The 7,428-nt window shown below is 43.3% G+C and overlaps 1 non-coding gene across 1 annotated transcript; it reads right to left on the bottom strand.

Annotated features, from left to right (window-relative positions):
• Window positions 1-7,061: 7,061 nt before the first annotated feature.
• TRNAG-GCC (transfer RNA glycine (anticodon GCC)) lies at window positions 7,062-7,132 on the bottom strand. Its single transcript has one exon. It is a non-coding gene; the product is annotated as a tRNA-Gly (tRNA).
• Between the last annotated feature and the right edge of the window lie 296 nt (window positions 7,133-7,428).

A 7,428-nucleotide genomic window follows, 5' to 3' on the forward strand; every position in this document is an offset into this window, starting at 1 on the left:
TGTGGGAAGTCTTAACCAAGTTGAATATTATAGTCTGGAGGTAGCGAGAATTTGCTTAAAAAAAAAAAAAGAAGAAGTCATCGTGCTGGTTAAATAGCCTAAGATTATTATATATCATGTTCTTGTTAGGGTGGGCGAGGTGGCCTGGGTTATATATGAAGGTATTTGTAAGGCAATAACTTCTTCTTAGTATAACAGTCTGTATAATGAGTTTCGATTACCTTGTGAAGCAGGGTGATGTGCGGCATGAATGTGATATAATGGCGTGGTGGTGTTTTGGTGTGCTGTGATCATTCAGTTTGGTGTGGTGGTGGTGTGGTTTTGGAGTATATTGTGGTGGTTTAGTATGGTGTAATGGTGATATAGTGTACTATCGGGGTGTACTGTGCTGTTAAGGTGTGCTATGGTGATTCGGTGAGGTGCTATGGTGTGGTGAGTCAGTGTGTTGTGATATGGCAGTATGGTGCAGTGGTTCAGTGTACTGTTGTGGTATGATGTTATGATGTGCTATAGTGTGATGGTTCACTGTGGTGTCATGATGTTGTGGTTCAGTGTGTTGCCGTGATGTGGTAGTTCAGGGTGATGGCATCATGTTGTGGTTCACTGTGGTGTGTTATCGTGTGTTGGTTCAGTGTGATGTTGTAGTGCATTGGTTAAGTGTAAAGTTATGGTGTCGTGGTTCAGTGTGATGGAATGGTGTGACGAAGTTTAGTGCTGTATTGTGTGTGTGTGTGTGTGTGTGTTTTTTTCATTGTGGTATTTTGTGGTGCGATATGATGGGTCAGTGTTGTGTTACCAAGTTGTGTGGCTCTTTGTAGTGTGGTGTTTTACTGTAGAGCTCATTTGTGTTAAGGTGTGGCGTAACGGTTCAGACTGATGTTGTGGCATGGCGTTACAGTGTGGTGTGTTGACTTGTTGTGATGTGGTGTGGTGTTCTGTACTGTGGTGTGCTGGCTTGTTGTGGTGCGGTTTCTCTGTGTAGAGGTATGATGTGTGGTGTAGTGTGACATGATATGACGTGATTTGATCGTGTGGAATGTGTGCAATGGTTTTATGGTGTGATAACTCAGTGTGGTGTGATGTGGTGTGGTGTGGTGTGATGTGGTGATATGGTGTGGTGTGGTGTGGTGATGTGATGTGGTGGTTTAGTGTGGCACATTGATTTGGTGGGGGTGCGGTATGAAATACATATTAATCAAGTTGTGATATATTATGGAGTGGTGCTGTGTCCTGAGGTGTCGTATTATTGTTAAAGTGGACCCTTAAGGGGTATAGTGATATGGTGTTGTATGGTATGAGGTGTAGAGTTTATGGCTGGTGTGGTGTATTGGTATGCGATGAGTTGAAGTGATTCCCTGTGTGTTGTTGTGTGTGGTATGTGGTGTGGTGTTATAGTAAAGTGTAGCTGTGTTAAGTTCAAGGCTGGTGTGGTGTAGTGGTATGTGATAAGTTGAAGTGATTCCCCGTGTGCTGTTTTTTGTGGTATTTTATCGTAAAGTGGTGTGTGTCGAAGATGTTTGTGCTATGGTCAGGTGCAGTACTATAACCTTATACTGCTGGTGCCTCATGTGATGTGGTATTGTGGTGTAACGATGTTTGATGTGATGTGCGGTGTGGTGCTGTGGTGTAGCCTAATTGTACGTGTATGTGCGTTGTGTAAAGTAGTGGAGTAATGTAGTGGCATGTGGTGTGGTGTAGTGATGTAGCGTAACATATTGTAGTGGTGGTATTAAAGTGAAGCCCAATGTGGGGGACTGGTGTGTGTCCCTGGCGTATAACATTTGCGGTTCCACGCATAACTGTTCGCACATAATACGTTTTTGCTACCATTTCCTGCATGCTGGTGCTGTTGGTGACGGGGGTGACAATGGTGGTAGTGTTGGCAGTGCTGGTGGCAGTCATGAAAGCAATGTTGGCCAGGTTGATGATAACTGTGATGACGATAGTCATCCAAGTAGTGGTGATGTTAATTTAAATGGTCATACAAATGATAATAATAATAATAATAATAATAATGGCTACAATACTGCTAGTGAAAATTTTGGCAGTGGTAGCCAACTCTTGGTGGTGGTGATGATGATGATGATGATGATGATGATGATGATGTTTATATTTCTAACGACTGCAACGGTTATGATAAAGGTTGGTTGATAAAAATGAAGACTGTAGTGGTGGTAAATGAGAGGAATAATGATGGTGGTCGTGAAGACCGCAGATAGTGATGGTCGTGATAATGATCGAAGAAAGTGGTGGTCGTGATAAAAAGTGTGGTCATAATAATGGTCATTTTGATGATGACTATGACTGTTGGTTATGGAGGGTGGTGAAATGATAATTATGATGCTCTTGTGGAAGACAGTGCCGACGGTGATGGTGCTAGTGGTTCCTTTTCTGACAACGATGACGATTAAAACGACGATTTAAAAAATGGCGGCGATGATGGTGACTGTGATGACCATTCCTTGACGGTGATGATGACAATCAAAATTATGACAGTGATGAAGATGGGGTGATGTTGATTGCGACAATTATGTCTTTGCCAATGATTATGACGATAAAGACGACGATAAGCCGATGGTGGTGGTGATGATAGTTACTCCCGATGTGTTGAGACTCAGGTCTGTAGTGTAGCAGGGGTAGGGAGGCGGGAAGGCACCAGACACCACCAGCCCCTAGCCCCCAACACACAAATATTTAGACCCGCGAGGTGAAACGTGAGGCAGAGAGCGTGGAGAGAGTCGTGGGAGGGGGGGGGGGGAAGGAGCTGCAAGGGCGAGGAGAGAAAGGGAAGCAGTTGGGGAGAGAAACGGGGCAGGAAGGGTGAGGGGGCAGGGGATGTGTTAGTAGTGGGAATGTTTGTTGACCAATGTTGAGGCAGGAGAAGGCTGTAGAAAGACGACGAGATCTATTTAGGTAGCAAAAAATCGGGGCAGGGAGTAGGGGGGATAGGAAAAGAGTGGTTGGAAGTGCTAGGGGGAACTGTATGTTTTAAAGCAAGATAATATTTAAACAAGGAGCTAAAAAATACTGAGGCAGATGTTGTGGAAAGAAGGACGGGAGAGAAAAAAAGGGCGAAAGTTTGGAGTGGGAAGAGGGGTGGTGGGGAGGGTTTGAGAGAAAGGGGTTGTGTTTGGGTTTATTTTTTGGAGACTTACTATCCTGCAGATAAATTATTTAAGCCCAGGAATAAAAAAAATGTAAGGCTAGGGTTGTGGATAGAGGGAGGAAATTGTGAAGGTGGAGAAGGAAAGACGTTTGTATCATTTTTTCTACTATATCCCATGCTTCTGTTTCATTACCCAACTCCGGTATGCTTTTTTCTTATAGGTTCAATTCTGGGAGCTGTGAGATGACTCTGTTTTGTAGTTCTTCTAGTTACCTACATTATGTCAAAACACAGAAATCCTGCACCATACACCCATACCCGAGCACTGTCTTCTTCTTCCCACAGGGTCTTCCCTATAATGCCCCCTCTCTTCTCCCACAGAACCCTCCCCCGGACCCCCATGGAAAAATGAGAAAAAGGAAAGGAGTGGAGTTACTGTGCGAAAAGCGGAAAGTAAGACTCAGCGGGCCTGGGATATAGAAGTGGGAAGGTTTGGGAACTATGCTGAGGATAGGCCAAGGGCTATTATAGATAGATAGATAGTTAGATAAAAAGATAAATAGATAGATATAGCGATGAATAGATAGATAGAAATGAAGATAGATAAAGATGAATTGGTATAGATAGGGATAGAGATAGGTTAATATAAACAGATAGACAGATAGGTATCAGGAATGGGTGGGAGTTGGAGTGGGAAAATGAGAGGAGAGGGTTTCAGGGAGAGAGATGCATTAAAGAGGATGCTTAGAGAGACTCCAGAGAGAAGAAGGGAGGAGAGTGTAAGAGAAAGGAGGGAAAGGAGGAAAGCTGAGTGGGAGAAAGGGTGTTGAGAAACTGGCGGATGGGGATGTGTTAATGGAAATGTTTGGGATCTGAGTTGAACCAGACGAATTTTTCAGGCCGGGAACCAAAAAGTTAAGCAGTGGACGTGGGGAGAGGGAGCAGTGAATGTGAGGGCAGGGAGAAGGGCTGGGATGGGGATGTATTAGTGGGATTGTCGCGCGAGCTGTTTTGGGGGAGAGGATTAGAAAACAGAAGAGGAAGGAAAGCTTTTTAGAGAAAAGAGACGAAGATTTTTTTGTAAGTGTATTTATATTTTCTGTTAGGGAAAAAATATTAAAAGGAACTTAAATGTGTTACTGAGGTCCGAGGAGAAATAATTGTATCTCTGTATATCCCATGTTTTACAATATATATATATATATATATATATATATATATATATATATATATATATATATATATATATATATATCCTCAGTGGTAGAGTGTGCGTTTCGTACATGGGTGAGCCAGGGTTCGCGCCCCGCCAGGGTAATAAACTTTGAGAGTGTTCACCCGGCCACGTACTGCATTGGCGGACACCAGGGGTGCTGTGGTTGAACCAGTGTCGCTTACTATAAAGTATGCTTGTACCCAGTCGGCTTGCGCGGGCCTCAGTGGTAGAGTGTGCGTTTCGTACATGGGTGAGCCAGGGTTCGCGCCCCGCCAGGGTAATAAACTTTGAGAGTGTTCACCCGGCCACGTACTGCATTGGCGGACACCAGGGGTGCTGTGGTTGAACCAGTGTCGCTTACTATAAAGTATGCTTGTACCCAGTCGGCTTGCGCGGGCCGATTACACTTGGTTCACAGACTACACACACATCCAAAGCCACTCCAACACTATAGTTACACTTACAAGCACTTCCCACCCTACATACAATCTTTACTAAACAGCCTAAGCCACTTGGTAGAGATACATTGGCTGTATCGTCCCGACTTCGGTCGGGATAGGCCGGTCCTGCAGTGGATACTCAAACGGCTGATGATGGTGATATATATATATATATATATATATATATATATATATATATATATATATATCATCACAATCATATATATATATATATATATATATATATATATATATATTAAGCTGAAGGGGAATCTGCTGTAGGAAAGAGTTTAGATTTAATCTTAATTGATCCCTTTTGTACGACAGCTTTTTTCTACACTTACCTTTCAGATTTTATCCAGCTTACTGGGTGATTTTACCAATGAAGGGATTAAAGTATTATGAATCATTCAATTTCCTAATCCCATCCGGCAGTACATAAGTCTTGTGATAACAGTAAAATCGACATTTCTTCATTGGACTGAAAGATTTTAAAGAAACAGGTACAAAAGTACTTGATGTAGGAGCTTCAGGGCCGTTCCTTTATTACCCTTAGTGTTCTGTGGTGTGGGAGGGTTATGTTGTAGGAGAACTAATTAACAGTATACCCACTGAAATGGATTACACACCCATACACTCACCATTCAGACTGACGAAGAGAGTGTATGTGAGTGAGGTGGAGGGGGTAAGAGGGAGGAGGAGGCCGAGGATGAGATGCAGGGATGGGGTGGAGAGGTATATGAGAGAGGGGGGTGTGAGTTGGGAGCAGGGCAGTGAAATGGCGGGGGACAGGGCGACTTGGAGGCGATTTGTTTGTGGCCACCCCAAACGGGATTGAGGCGTCTGGCAATAGATAGATAGATAGACACTCACCATTCAAGGACTTGGAATCCTGGCTCCACGTCATAAATACTTGCGTAGCATTGTAATTACCTATCAGACAGAATCAGTCCGATGAATGTGGTTAAGAAAGGAATGCCAAACCATGTCATGCATTCCTCCGTGCAAAATTCATCCAACCACCTCAGTCCTCAGCCAGTTTCCCAGTCTCTTCTTGGCTTACCATCCCTCCTTCCACCTCCAAATGTACCTTATCCATCACCCTGATACTCGTATATATTCATTCTCTCCATATGACCATACCATCTCAGCACGCTTTCTTCAGCTCAGTTGCCCACAGACCTCCTTACTCCAGATCCTTTACAAATCACATTATTCCTTATCCACTGCGCTCTTCACTCGCCACACACTTTACTCAAGAACCTCATATCCACCGTTCTAACTCTTAACTTTTCGTTTTCGTACCACACCAAAGTCTTACACCCAAGTGTTATTGTGGGTACTAATACTCTTTCGTGTAATCATCTTGCAGCTGCCACGCTCAGATCTCTGTTTCATATCAAGTCCTTCATAGCACCAGCCACTTTCCTTGCCACTTACCTTTCCACTTCCTTTTACATTAACCTCTCTGTCTGTCATTGCATCCAGATAACTGAACCTTCTCACTAGTACAAACCTCTCTTTATTCAACAGAACGTCTCACTGAAGGTCACCTCGTCTCTCAGCAACGATCATTTCAATCTGACCTTTATTTACTCTCAAGGCATGACGCTCATAGATATCAACGGAACGTCACAAGCATCTGAAAATTTCGTGTTCACTGTTGCATAGCAGCACATCATCATCTGCATACTCAAAATATGATATACTTCACCCTTCTCTCTCTCTCTCTCTCTCTCTCTCTCTCTCTCTCTCTCTCTCTCTCTCTCTCTCTCTCTCTCTCTCTCTCATTGACGTTTTTGCTTCTCTCATGCCTCAGTCCCTAAATATATTGAACACACATAAAAACTTTACATATCCTTGACTTAGTCAAACACTGATGTTGAACCATGCGCTTAGACAACCACCTACCCTTAAAACAAGATGCACAGTCATTATAGAAACTCTAAACAGCATTCAGCCGTTTTCCCTGTACACCATGCACACACAAATCCTTCCGTTTACTCTGTATACTTTGTCTGTTCTTTTTGTAGATCCATAAATGTCATTAATACTGTACATTCCACATCACAAGCTTTCTCCACTGTCTGTCTCATTGCGACTATATGATCATATATCCCCTTACAGTTCAAGTCGGGCTCATTTTCACTCATCAGGCCTTATGATAAATCCTTAGTACAGTTTGGTATTTTGTTCGGGATAAATGGATTTAACATAATCATGACGGCATATGCTTGATTTAGTTTATTTGAACCGACTAAGACTTTGAATAATACCACAGATCCTAAAGAGAAAATCCTGCAGCGGCTGGGAATCGAACCCGGGCCTCCCGCGTGGCAGGCGAGAATTCTACCACTGAACCACCGATACGATGGCATAATTTCTCTGAATGATATAAATTAAATTAAGAAGATTTATGAAAGTGAGTGGTTAGGTGGTGATTTAGTTCGTTAGTTGAGAACGAAGTTTAGTTATCCATCGATTTAGTTCAGTCCAGCCCTTTATGCGTGTAGAGGCCCGGAGCCAGGCTCCTCAGTCCCTTCATCATCTACATTAAAGGCAAGGGTGATCAGCCTCGCTCACCCCTGTCTGTTAGAGGCGAGGGAGCATGTAGCAGTGTGTGTGTGTATGTTTGTGAGGAGGATGAATGAGTTGTCTGTGTAGGA

The sequence above is a fragment of the Coenobita brevimanus genome, chromosome 23 (genome assembly GCF_032717465.1).
Source record: "Coenobita brevimanus isolate Jiangsu-jjx chromosome 23, ASM3271746v2, whole genome shotgun sequence".
Classification (NCBI taxonomy): domain Eukaryota; kingdom Metazoa; phylum Arthropoda; class Malacostraca; order Decapoda; family Coenobitidae; genus Coenobita; species Coenobita brevimanus.